This window comes from Erithacus rubecula (assembly GCF_903797595.1).
Source record: "Erithacus rubecula genome assembly, chromosome: 3".
Lineage (NCBI taxonomy): Eukaryota > Metazoa > Chordata > Aves > Passeriformes > Muscicapidae > Erithacus > Erithacus rubecula.
The window spans coordinates 114,660,608-114,674,071 of NC_136689.1; the positions used below are offsets into that span (position 1 = coordinate 114,660,608).

The window sequence follows — 13,464 nt, forward strand, 5'->3', positions numbered from 1 at the left end:
CGCGGGGGCGGACGGGAGCGATAGTTTCTTTCGCCGCCAAGCCCCTGCCTAGGGAAGGGATCTATGTACTGAAAGGAGACTACAGAGACCGTGATGCCACGCGGCGGAGAGAGGGAGGGCGGGGGAGGAGCGAGACCCGGCGGGGCTGCTGGGAAGCGTAGTCCGCGGGCGGGTGGGCCGGGAGGGACGCGCAGGGCAGTCGGCGGCGCTTGTTGCGCTTCCTGCGGGAGCGCCGGGGGTGGCGGTAGGGTGTGAGGTAACACCCCACGTGCACACTCCTGGTCTCTGTCGCTCGGGTGTGGTCTGAGGTGACACTCCACGTGTAAATTCCCCCTTTGTGCCCCTCAGGTGCTGGTTTGATGCGACACTCTACGTATATTTCTCCTCTGCCCCCCTCGGGCGCGGGTCCGAAGTGACCACCTCGCGTGCACACCCCTCCTCTGCCCCCTCTCTCGCGCAGGAGCGCCGGGGCGAGGCTCCCTCCCGTGTCACCTGTGCCCCTGGACAGGCTGCGGGGGCGGGAGGCTGCTCAGCTCCCGCAGGCTGCTGCCGGCGAGGGGCTGACAGCACGGGAGGGGGCGAGGGCCGGCCCCATTGCCGCTGAGGGGCAATCTGAGGGCTCCCGAGGGCACGGAGGTTTCCAAAAGCACGGCAAGCCCCGTGTCCTTCCCGGCAGCATTGCCTGCAGGGTGGGCGCACGGCTCTGACCCCCGGCTCTGCCCCACAGGCACCGCAGCCGGGCCCAGCGGCGGCCGCGCCGGGGCCGCCCTTGGAGCGCCCCGGGTGTCTGGAGCTCAGCACCCCCGTGCCGGGGTCTCGGTTCCCGGGGAGCCGCGCTGGGGCTGTCCTTGGAGCTCAGCACCCCCGTGCCGGGGTCTCGGTTCCGCAGGAGCGGCGCCGGGCTGCCCGTCCCGGCGGTGAGCTATCGAGCCGAGGTGTTCCCCGGCTGCCGGCTGCTGATAGCGACAAGACAAGGCTCAAGGAGACGCGAGAGCAAAGCTGTTAGCACGAGTGATCCTCCGGCTGGTGCTACGCAAGGAGATAATGAGGGAACGGAGCCGGCGCTTGCGTTATCTCCAGTGGCCGTCTGAAATGGTACTTTTGCCAAAATGAAATGGAATAATGTTCACAACTTCCAACGTAATTACAGTGGGCTGGCAGCGTATTCATGTGGGGAACTCAAGGAGAAATAATGTTAGCAAACGGAGGAGTTAAGGTCTCTGAAAGCTGTTCCAGATAGAGATTTATCCTTAAATTAGAGAAAACAAAAGCTGATAAGGTGGAACCTCACAGGGTTATTTCCGAGTACCGGTGACCTACCCCTGTGAACACAAGGGCAAAAAAAAAAAAAAAAAAAAAAAAAAAAAAAAAAAAAAAAAAGACACTTCCTCCCTCTTCCATCACCCTACCAAACATCTGGAATTTACATCCCAAGGCCTCACCTATTCTATAGTCAGTCAAGTGATCTAAAATTAGAATAGAAATCATATAATTGTATCAGAGAGATAGCATTGTACTTGTACTTTCCAATACAAAGGGCATGCTACATTGTCATTATTCCATGAAGAGTAATTTATGCATCTGACATTTAAATTATAAAGATTCAGATGATTAATACATACAGAAAAAAATCTGTTTCTGTGCTTTATCACAGGCTTAAGGGAAAAAATGGCTCCGGGCCTGGCCCTGTGACAGACTGAGCACTGCCACCTTCCAGTGACAGCAGCTGAGCTGTGCATGCTCATTCCCTTTCAGCTTCAGTAATTTGTCAAGCACAGAAAATATGTGTGTGTGTAAATGTATAATGCATGCATTCCACAGTGCCATTTTTTATCTGATCTTTTAAAATATGTAGCAGGTTTGAAGAAGAAACAATGAAAATTATGAGACAGATTTTCATTCTTGTTGGCTACTAATACTTTTTAATGTGTATGACAGTAAGGTAGCAGCATCACCAGCTCCACAATCCTGCCAATGTGCCTTGTACTTGGGGATAAATCAGCAGTCTGTGCCCATTCATTCCTTAGTCACCCCTTCATAAGTAGCAGGAACGCAGTAAAAATGCAAATAGGGAAGCCTCTGTCCTCTGTGAAACTGTGTGGCAGCTACTGAGAATGGGCACCATTCAGGGCATCATCCGGTGACAATCCTGTGCTAACCCGGCCTGCATTTTGAAGAAATGTCAAAAGAATTTTTCTGTAACATCGCTGGCCTCTGGAGCAATCCAATTTTTTACATATGGCAAATAAACTCTTCTGTTACTGTTTAATGGCACTTTGTAGTTAATAATAGGGAGCACCCTGGTGAAATAATTCACTTGTACTGTCAAAGCCAATGGAACTTATGATGCTTTGTTTACTTCTCCAACCAGATGTTTTTATGAAAGCGCTCTGACTGTAAAGTCAAAAACATTTCTCCTTTCTATTCTATACATTAATTTCACTGATAAATTATATTCAGTAGAGGAATCTATCTTTTATGGTGGCTTGACCCTAATTAACATGGATTTTTTGATGAATTATATTTTTAAGTTTTCCAGCTATATGTAGACTTATGATCTTGATTGATTGCCCAAGCAATTTCTGCAACAATAAACTTTCATTACAGAATCTTTGATAAAAATCACAATTCTCCGGCAAACAAATAATTTATGCAAATTAAATGCATCTTTATTTACAAGCTTTATACACTGTATCTGGCAAACAGGATAAGGAAGTTCTGTGTTGTATCACTGAATACAGATTACACAAGTAACTAAATCTTTAAGCAGTCTTAAAGGAAAATTCAGGAAATACAGCATCTGCCTTGTTAGTAAGTACCCTGCAGAGTGTAGCAATGATACCTACCAGAGATCACGGCATGAGCCGTGCTATTTTCACAGGCAAACAACAACATCACAGTTAAGAAAGTAGAATTGAAGATCACAGTGATTACAAAGTTAAATCTATTTGTAATGGGTCAGAAGAGTGATTAATTGTCAGCAACAGGACATACCTGAACTCGTGCCACTTTGTTGATGAGAACCAAGCACTCACAGTCAAAATACCAGGCATTCATTTCAGGCCCAGGAAGGAAGATGTAAAAATTTCAGTTTGGTCTTCACCCAGTGCTATTCCATCTCTTCTTTGTCATTTACCCTCAGGAAATGGGTCATTCCTAGGTCAAAGCAATTATTTTTCAGAGGTACTTGTTCCTTTGGAAGTGCAATGACAGAAGTTTCCAGCTAAACAGAAACAAAAGGCTTGTGCAGCATGCCAAATAACAGATCACGATAAACTAGAAGATGGTCTGTGTTGTCAAGAAGTGAATGTTATTATCAGCCTTCAGCTATAGCTCAGTGTGCTCCTCAGAAAGGATAGCTAAGATCTGGCGTTTTCTTCAATGAAACCCTTGCAGAGCTGATCCTGCCTAGCCTGCAAAACTAGGAGTTTAGCCTGACCTGGCTCTGAAAGCTCTTTACATATACACTCAAAGAAAGAGGAGAGAGAAAACAAAAGTATGAGCTAGAGGGAAGATGGCAATATCATCGCACCCCGCAATGAATGCAATATTTTTTTATCTAAATAGGACAACCTAGCATCTAAAAAGCATTTGTAGACCCACAACTGGATAGTACTTATGATATCATAAGTGCTATTAGTAGTACCAGCTACAAGGAGAGAACAACAGTGTGTGTTCCACTGCACAGAGCAGCTTTGAGTGCTCTTTACTTCTTGCTGCGGTTAGGCCAATTGAGCCCTCACTTCCTGAGCTCTGCTGAGCTACGTCTTGTTTGGCCCATAACTTAAGCAGGTGTTGTTGAAAGCCCAAGTGCTCATCACTGTGCTAGCTGTGGTATTCCAGAGGGGTGTTGGTCACAGGCCTCCTCACCTCCTGGTCCTCAGAGGCAGCATGCAGCCCAGCTGTGTTCTGGAAGGACAGGAATGACCACTGAGAAACTTCAGCTTTCATTTGGGTTAATTAATACTTAGTCAATGGCAGTTAAAAAACAGCACCTGACTTATCCTGGGGACCTGGGCTGGTAACTCGTGTCCTGCATACATCCAACTGAATAACTTCCATATCTCTTTTCTACTGCCTTCCAATGACCTTCAAAATTGAAAAATGTTTTCCTTCAGTGCTTTCACAGATCTTGAACTGCTGCCACTGTACCAGGTTCAGCAATTCACACCACTATTAGATGTCCTCTGCTAACACTGATGCATTCCTACACGAGACCAGATTTGGGCTGCTCAAAATGTGGAATGTGTGTTAGCAAAGCATGAATGAATTAGGGAGACAACATGAAAAGTGAAATACTGGGCAGAGGTTCCAGTACTAATTACAGTCATCCAAATAACCTGCTCAAAGGCTTTGCTGCAGCAAAATCATTGTTCCTAATGATGGTTCAGGTATAGCCTGGTCCAGTAAGAGCAGCTCTACAGCTGCCTCCCATGCTGGGTTAATCTCAGCATCCAATACAGCACTGGTTTGGGTTTGTTTACCTATGCTTTCCTTTTATTTCTTGGCTCAAAATCTGGTTCTGAGGCCTTATCTTGAATACATTTCAAATTAATTTCACATGGAAACTCCTCTGCAAAGTTAAGGACCTGTGTTTTTTTTACTCTGAATATTGCTTTGTGAATTGATGTCAGCACAACTGGCAAACAAAATGGATTCATCAGGACTGTCAGTGTTCAGGGAGTGTCAATAGAAAATCAATCTTTAGGGCAATAGACCATTATAAAAAAGGAAAATGTAAGTGTTACTAGCTTAGATGTGTAACCTGATTGTATGGAAGCCTCAATGGCAATTACTGTGAATGTTTATCTGCTTTCCATAGTGCTCTGTCAAATACAAATTGAACGAATGGTACAATTCCATTACACTAAAAGATAAATGCCTCAAAATAAAATACATTGAACAACTAACACACTCACTGCTCTATTGATTTGTATGTTCACAGTGTATGCAGTCACTAATCTCATCAGCTGTTAAAGGTTTACTTAAATCTGTATAACAACCTCATGTATTTCAGCATCCCAATTAACTGTCTGGTCCTAAGTGAAATTCTCTCTGCAATTACCCAGTTTAAAGAATGAACAGTATTTCTAGCACAGAAGAATTGCCAAGTCAAGTATATAAATGGGAGAAAAAAAAATGGATTCTTACAGAGAGCACAAGCAGTGATGCCTGGCTTGCGATTATGCTTTAAATTTGGAAGTATTTCACAAGTTGAGAGCCTGTGTTTTTCAGAGTTGAAGACAGAGGAGAGAACCTGATACACAAATCAAAATGGTGGGAGTGGATCAACAAGCTGAAAAAAAGAAAAACAAACACATCTACTCTATCCTTACATTTTCTCCTGAGGGTTTAAACTAGATGTAATAACACTTCAAATCGAAATCAGATGAACCCTTCCAACTGCTTTGCTGCCCTGTCCTTTGGCAACTGAGCTGAGCATAATACCCCAACATGCACAAGCAGCCTTACCACCAGTAGCCAAATGTTCTAATAGTTTCTAGTTTTCTGATAGCTCAGAAGGTTCTTGGTCCTTTATACACCTATAGAAGTCTAAACTACAGCTCTTGTGTTCATTAATTCATTGTAATTCACGAATAACCTTCCAGTAAGTGGCATCCTCTACCACACTTCCTTGTCTTGGATGTGATTTCTAAGTATTGAAATAAGTGAAAAGCAGGTTTGCAAAACCAAAGAAACAAGTAACTACTACTGGGCAGAAATTTCTTTGAAGAGCAGTTTTTTCTTGAATTTGATGTAAAATCCCTCACAGTAACAATGAAGATTACCATCTATTTAAAAATATAATTTTTTTTATATTTGAAAAGTATTTTCTCGTTATCAACTTATTGACTTCTATCACGGAAAATGCATAAAGAGACTTTCAGTTTACTCTTATCCTTCACTAATTTTATCAGAGAAAAACAACAACCAAAAAAACACACCAAAAAAAAAAACCCAAACAAAAAAACACCAACAAAATCAAACAAAACCGAAACAAAAATCCCACGAAATTGCTCCTGGGACCTTTGCATTTCTGCTCTATATAAGTTATTCCGTAAAACTATGGGCGGTATTTACCTCTTTCCATACAACGCTGGCAGTCCGAATGCGAAGCTGCACGCCAAGAATCCCGTGGCAGGGACGATGCCTTCCCCTGCGCTGCTGTGCTGCGTTCGGCTCTGGCAGTAGGTGTCAGCAGAAGCTCACCATCATCCCATCCTCCCATCCTCCCATCCTCCCATCATCCCATCATCCCATCATCCCGGGAAGTGCCGGACTGCACGGATGAGACAGCAGTGCTGAAAGGCGCCACTACTTTTTCACTCTGCTGCCTTTTTTCTGCCTAAGCAAATGACGAAAGGCAGCGGGTCCAGCTGCTGACCATCCCACATGGTTGCACACCGCAGCAAATAAGCAGGACGAGCTATATATTTCATTTGCTTAGAAGCCTGGTAGGGTGGTTCACCAGACAGATGTTGGTGTCAAAGAACATTTTGCGCTGGAGAGTGACAGGACACCGTGATTTGCACATTATTCTAAGGTCCGGAACTCATCAGGCAACTGGATCAAGTAACTGCAGAAGAAAGATCCTCCTTATGGTATGACTTCACTACAGAGCACTGCATAAGGATGATTTAGGGGATAAAATTTTAAGGAGAGGTTTTCACATAAAATCATACTAAGGTCTCGCTATTCAAACTAAGAGCTATCTGCAGGTACAGCAGGAGAAAGCTCATTCACAGGTAGAAAATTTGAGAGAGATTCTGTCGATTTAGAGTACATCAGGCATCCTATGGGGAAGGCTTTCTAGATCTGAATCTGAGTAAATCCAGATGAGTAAAGTATTGATGAAATAACAAGAGAGTGAAAGAAGGACAACTTCAAAAAAGCATCTTTGTAACTCTCCACATTTCTAGATAATACTGCATGTGAAGGTAGTAAAAATCAAAAATCATTCAGAAAAAATCTGAGGTTACATGTGCCCAAGCCATCTCAATCTAAGGAATAGTTAAGTGAAGAAAAATCCCTTTAGTGAAACAATGACCTTGACCCTAAAACTAAAAAAAAAAAAAAAAACTAAAAAAAAAAAAAAAAAAAAAAAAAAAGCTCACTAAATCGAATTACCAAACAGAAGGCAGGATGAAAAAAAAAAAAAAAAATCCAATGATGCCAAAGCAGAAAGTAAGACGTAATTAAGGGGATATAAGGAGAACACTACAAGCACATCATTTCTGTTAGGAATGTTTGATAATGCCAGCCCAATGTGGTCACCTATTTTCTCTCAGGGAGGGCACAGCACATCCAGGAGAAGAAGTGATAGCTGTCTGATTTTGGCATGCATGAGTTTTGGTATCGTCTCACATTGCACTTTACAATCAAGCTGGCAGAAAAAGTACTGATCTGATACTGCTGTGCTAGATAGAAAAGCCATGATTATAGCAAACTTACGTAACCACAGCATATGCATAGCAGCTGGTCACTAGCAAACTGTAAAACCATATCAAAATGAGGTTATGCAGGCATCTGTCCTCAGTCTGTTCATTAATTGCAAGCAAGATTATACTTATCAAACTTGAGGGCAACACCGAGTTGGAAAGGGTTGCAAGCACTTTGAGGGAGTAATACAATTCTCTTGATAAGCTAGTGAAATAAATAAGATTTGAAATCAGCATATATGATATTTTATTCTCACTTATAATCACAAGATAAAGGAGTACATTTATTGGAAACATTTTCAGAAAGGATTAGGCCATACAGTGAATCACAAACTAATTGTGAGTCAGCCACGTTGTTTTGTTATGAAAAAGCAAGGCCTTTTAAAGGATTCAGTGAATGAGTCTCACAGGGATACAAAAGGATCAACATGGCAACTTGTAGCAAGCACACAGTGTGTTAGTACCTCATTTCAAGAAACATGAGAACCAACAGGGAAAGGTCCAAGCTAAATGAACAATAAAATAATCATGATCTAGAAAAAAAAAAGGTTGAGAGAGAGAATGGATATCCTCCTGTAAGCATGCAAGAGCAAGGTAACTGAGACAGATAACACACAAACTGGATGTAAGAGTCAAGATCTCAGTAAAGAATCATGATACAGAAATAGAGAAAATCAGAAAAATATGTCAGAGATTATATAGCTCTGTGAAAAATAGTCTGATCTACTCACAACCCTTTCCTAGCTTCCTATTTGTGAATATGATGGATAAACCCACTCCTCTGATAATTAAGCTTCTTCACCCCTTGTTTGCACCAGGAGTAGCTAGCCCAGCACTGAAGGTGAAATATGGGGGAGTGCTCCTGTCAAAGACAAACAAAAATATGCTACATTGACAAATAAGAAAAAAAGCAATATGAGAGTTTGAGAAAAAAGAGAGATTGCCTTCTTATATGTGGGTTAGCAAAGCTGAAAGATTTAGCTAGTCTTATAGTAACCTACAAATCAAAAAATATTTGACTGAAGCTCTTACCCTTCCAAGAGCATTATTCCCAAAACTCAACTCTTCCAAAGCATTTCACTGGTCTCTGTGGTGTGGGAGAAAGAAATGCATGTGGAACCTCTGATACAGGGGGACACCTAAGCAGTCTCTGGTAGAGTAGGAAACACTAGCTGCTCAGAAAGGGAATCCCAACAATCCCTCTTCCATGTTGCACAGTACCAGACCCCTTCCATAGGTAAACCTATTACACTTGCCAGAATAAGACAGAGTAGAATGTAGAGGATTATAATTGCACCCAAAACATTGTGTTTCAAGTCTAGGTGTAGGAAAGATAAATAAACCTTAGGGACAGATAGTATCTGAAAATTCTCTGGAGTGGAGAACCATTTTTACCACTGGTTTAATATTGATTTAGGCTTATATAATCCCTACTTTAATTATTTGCTTCTGTCACTCCCTAGACTCCAGACTCTTCCCAAACTGACTTTTCGTATGCAGCCATCTCCTATTGTGTGCCAAAGGATTTCTCATAAACTTCCAGCAGTTGCCACCAACAAATAAGCTACCTCAGATGCAGAAAGCTACTGGTGTTAGAAATATTCTCTACTGACAGCAGATCCACAGACCATTGGTCAGAACAAACCTGGGACATTTGCTGGATCTTTCCTGCTGGAGCTCTGCAAGAGTTGATTATGAAATGGATGCTTTTAGACTAGAGTTACAGCACACTGAAGACCCCAGGGTTTAGTAGATATCTCTTACTCACTTGCACAGTTCAACTACCCTTTCATTGTATGAGCACTAAATTTCACTATGTTTATGTCTATGTGCAAGATTAAAAAAGATAAAAAGTAGTTACTTCAGTTCTTTCACATTTTTCCCTACAGTAGAGATGTCATCCAATTCCTCAGTCTGGTTGCATTTGGATTGCATTACAGGGCAGAAAAGTTCATATAACAGAAGACAGTAAAGATGAGAAAGCAGTACAATAAAACTGAAAGAAAACTAAAATTTTATTTAAGTTGTACTCCCATTATCAGCAGAGTTGGAAATAGTGCCTGTTAATGATGAGTAATCCTTGAGTAACAACACTTCCAGTTGACACATATAGAAAAGAATTCACATATATAAACTTTAGTAACCCCTCCACTCCACTTAGAAATGGATTACATCTTCCTTACAGTCTTCTAATCTTGCCCACTCAAATGGCTTATTCTTTTCTTTTAAAGGTTTTAGACCCTAACTCGTATATTAATACAGATAAGAATACCTCCATGAATTTGTGGTGGGTTTTGAGATCTTTTATCTGTGAAAGCTATTGACTCATTGCTACTTCCTGATAACTCATGGGAAACATATGAGGCAGGGGTTTTAATGTTCCCCAAAGCAGCAACCACAGCTAGGATGGAAAGGAAAAAAAGAAGAAACAAAAAAACATTTCATTAAATAAATGTGTTTTCTAACAGGATATTTTCTTGAACTGAAACTTTGATAAGTTAATTCAATTTCATCTTCTTGGAAATTTACATTGTTATATCACATGGCACTTTTTCCTCCCCCCATACCACTAAGATTTAATCCCAATTCCCTTTTATACAATTGTGTTAAGAAGCAAAAGTAGACTTAGGGTTTGACTTAGGGACTCTAACCTCTCATCTGCTTAATTTTTACAATTTGCTTTGAGTAAGATGATTATATGTCCTTTCATATTTTGTTTCTGTATTCTTTTGTATTTCAATTTGGAGGTATTTTGATATAACAATTATGTTTCACCCTTGCAATACAGACCATGCTGCCCTTTTTTCTGGTATCTTTTTGTAGAGAAATAGCTTATAATTCATGAGTGGTTGTTTGAGAATTGTTATTTAATATATTTAAAATAAATAGTTTCAAATCTATAAACTATTTTAAATTTGAAAATAATTTTAAAGAGCTTTTTACAGATTTGAAGAATATACTGTCTTCCATTATTTTAGCTAATTGTGCTTGCAGAGGTTGACTCTCAGATGCTGTAGCAAACATCACTGATGTTTCATATGATAAACAGCTCACAGCAGCAGGGATTCTGAATGCAAAAAATGGGCTCTGCTTTGTATGCAAAAATTTAACAGGCTTGTGGTGTGAATGGGATGAGTCTTACAGTGCATCCAGTAACAAAAGCTGAAGGGAAGCTAACCTTCTGGTCTAATTAACTGAACTTTACAGACAACACACTAAAGCATGAAATAGCAACACAGTATGTCACAACAGTAAGAGTAAGAGGATAAGATTGAGGAATAACAAATTTTGGTTCTGAAAAAGGGAAAGAAAATAACGTGTGATTATTACCTACTTAGACAGAGCATATGATGTTTAATTGCATACCTCTCACCATGCCAGGGAAAGAACTGTACTTACTCACTTGAAAGCTGCCCTTAGTTAGGGGCAAAGCAAGAGTGCTTACATGTCCTGAAATATCACCCACAAACTTGGCAATATCTTGCACCAGTGTTCATCATGTCACAGAATCAAACTGCAAATGACCATTATTTAATAACAACTAAGACTAGGAAACATGTCTCTGTTTATACTCATCTGAATATCTGTCTGTGAACTCCAATTCTGCAAAAATCTGATCTACATTTACTCATGACACTGACAAGTACAAACTAAACTATGAAACTCAAAGCATGCAACAATGTAGGAAATATAACCAACCTAAAGTGGTGGCTATGAGAAGAGTGGCCTCTGCTCCTCTGTACCTGTTGTGACTTCGGTCTTGATGCAAAAGCCTAATTGCAATGCTTTGGAGAAGATGGTTTTTTCTTGAAGGCACAATGAGAGGTAGGGATTCCCAGATGTGATTTGGTAACTAAGTTCCTAGAACTCAAAAAACCACTAAAGTTTCCTTTTACTTGACATTTGTGTTAAACTTTCATCTTAATTGCTGTGGTCTGTATTTCAAATGTTCAATACAAAGTGTTACACTACCTTATTGGAGGAAAGCATTTTCAATACTATGCCTAAATCTCTATGCTAATTAGAAATATGAACTGTTAGCTAGCCTCCTGAAGATGAACTTTATCATTCCTTCAGGAACTTGCTCTGAAAAGATGGGAATTTACGTGCCTGAAGATAGGAGCCTCTTCATGAACATGGATTCAGTGGCAGATGAATTCATGTCACAACAAGCCTTTCTCATGATACGTAACCATTGATTTATTTCCTGGTTAGTATGTGGTTGTGGGGGATCTAACCAGCCTGAGCACGTACTGTCAGGTCTGCTGAACAGAAAGCCTAGGTAAAAGGTCATCACCTTATATAACTCTGCTCTCTACTTTAAAACTTCTAAAACTTTTTTTATTCCACTTGTCCTTAGTCTATCTCTAATTCTTTCATCCCTACTTTGGCTCATAGCCCGTAGCCCCAGAGAGCTCGCTACAAGTCGACATCAGCTAAGGACCATTTGTCTCTGCAATTTCCCCTCTGAAGTTCAGCCCGTGCTATTATGTGGCTTCTTCATGTGGGAGGAGGCAGAAGTAGGATGTATGAAGGCAAAGTTGCTATGGGGAAAGAAGTGCAAAGGGATGAAAGGCGGAGACATGCAAATAGGTGAAGCAAGAAAGAGAATGAAGGAAAGTAGAGCAAGAAGGCAGAAGTCCTGGTGACCTCACAAAAGGTGCTTTTTCCCTTTGTTTGGCCTCTTATGGTAAGATGACAATGCATCATCTCCACAACTACTGAGTTACTGCACAAAGGGTTTACTCAGACCTCAGTCTGTGCACCAGACTGCTGATATTGACAGGAGGTTTGTTATGCTCTAAAAGCAGAATGTCATAATCATAATCTGCTTTTTTCTCTGTTTTCTCTTTCTGTGTTGCTGGTGCTTTTAGGTGTGCTGCTCAGACATTGACCTTTGTGTAGTTAAACAAATCAACCTGTCTGGAAGGATATGCATAAGAGAAGAAAACAAGCAATGGAGCAGACATGAGGAAACAAATGAGGCACATCTATTAGCTTTGTTTGCTCAGCAGCCAGCCTGGGACTGAACTTTTAAAGATTTTCTAAGTTTAGTGCTTCCTAGTACAGAGGACACAGTAAAAGGGACTTGAGGGTGCACTTGTGTCCTCACAGTGGAATAGCAGAATAAGAGGAAAACATCATTCTTCTAGGAAAACCAAGAAGAAAAGGCCGGCTGTAGTGGCAAGACACTTTTTTCTTTGTTTTCTCTTTTTTTTTTTTTTTTTTAGAGGCTTTTACCGTAGGTGAACTCTGCTTACACTGAAGTGGAGATGGTTAAGATTCTCTTTGATATTTAGGTTTTCTCCTGTGTCTGTAGAGGAGTGCAGTAGCTTGACTAGCAAGAGAAAAGTCTCTGGTGGAAAGAAATAAACTTGAAAAGAGCATGAACTTGCAGTTGCTCAGGAACTCCACCACCGTGGCTGCATCTACAAATTGTGGTCTAGACTGGAAACTTTTCCCCAGGGTGTCAATTTGGCAAACCATCATCTGCAAGAGGATCATGTTTTTCTCAAGCTGCCTAGTTTGTGCCAGAGTGTATGTGAAGTAAAAAAAAAATTAATTATATCAGGTCAAAGATAGTGTTTTTACACACACATGCACATAAAAAGAGCTAGAAGAGACATCCAGCACTTCAGACCCCTCAACTGATAAAATATGCTATTTACAGCTGACCTTTTGTGTTCCTTTGTGCCGTCTCTGTGTTCTTTGAAGTGACAGGAAAACTCTAGAAAGAGTTTCTTGTTATTGTTATTTAACTGAGGTCGATTTCACTTAAGATGGAAACTTTTTACAGTTTTTAATTTCTGTTAAGGAATAAGCAATACAAGCATACGTTGTTAGAGCTTTGGAAATAGGAAATCTGTCAGCACTTTGTGCAGTGCTTCAGAAGCTCAACTGTGTTGAGATGATACATCAGGTTATAGGCTACTTTGGGGTGGAACAGATTTGTCCTTCTTAGGAAGGGGAAAGAACATTTTTTGTCCTTAGTTTTGCCCGGTATGGGAGAAAAACTTTCAAGACT

The 13,464-nt window shown here is 41.0% G+C and overlaps 1 long non-coding RNA gene across 1 annotated transcript; it reads left to right on the forward strand.

Moving 5' to 3' along the window:
- Positions 1 to 855: 855 nt before the first annotated feature.
- LOC306799947 lies at positions 856 to 1,813 on the forward strand. Its single transcript, XR_013773718.1, has 2 exons — positions 856 to 1,095; positions 1,655 to 1,813. It is a non-coding gene; the product is annotated as an uncharacterized lncRNA (long non-coding RNA).
- The last annotated feature ends 11,651 nt before the right edge of the window (positions 1,814 to 13,464 follow it).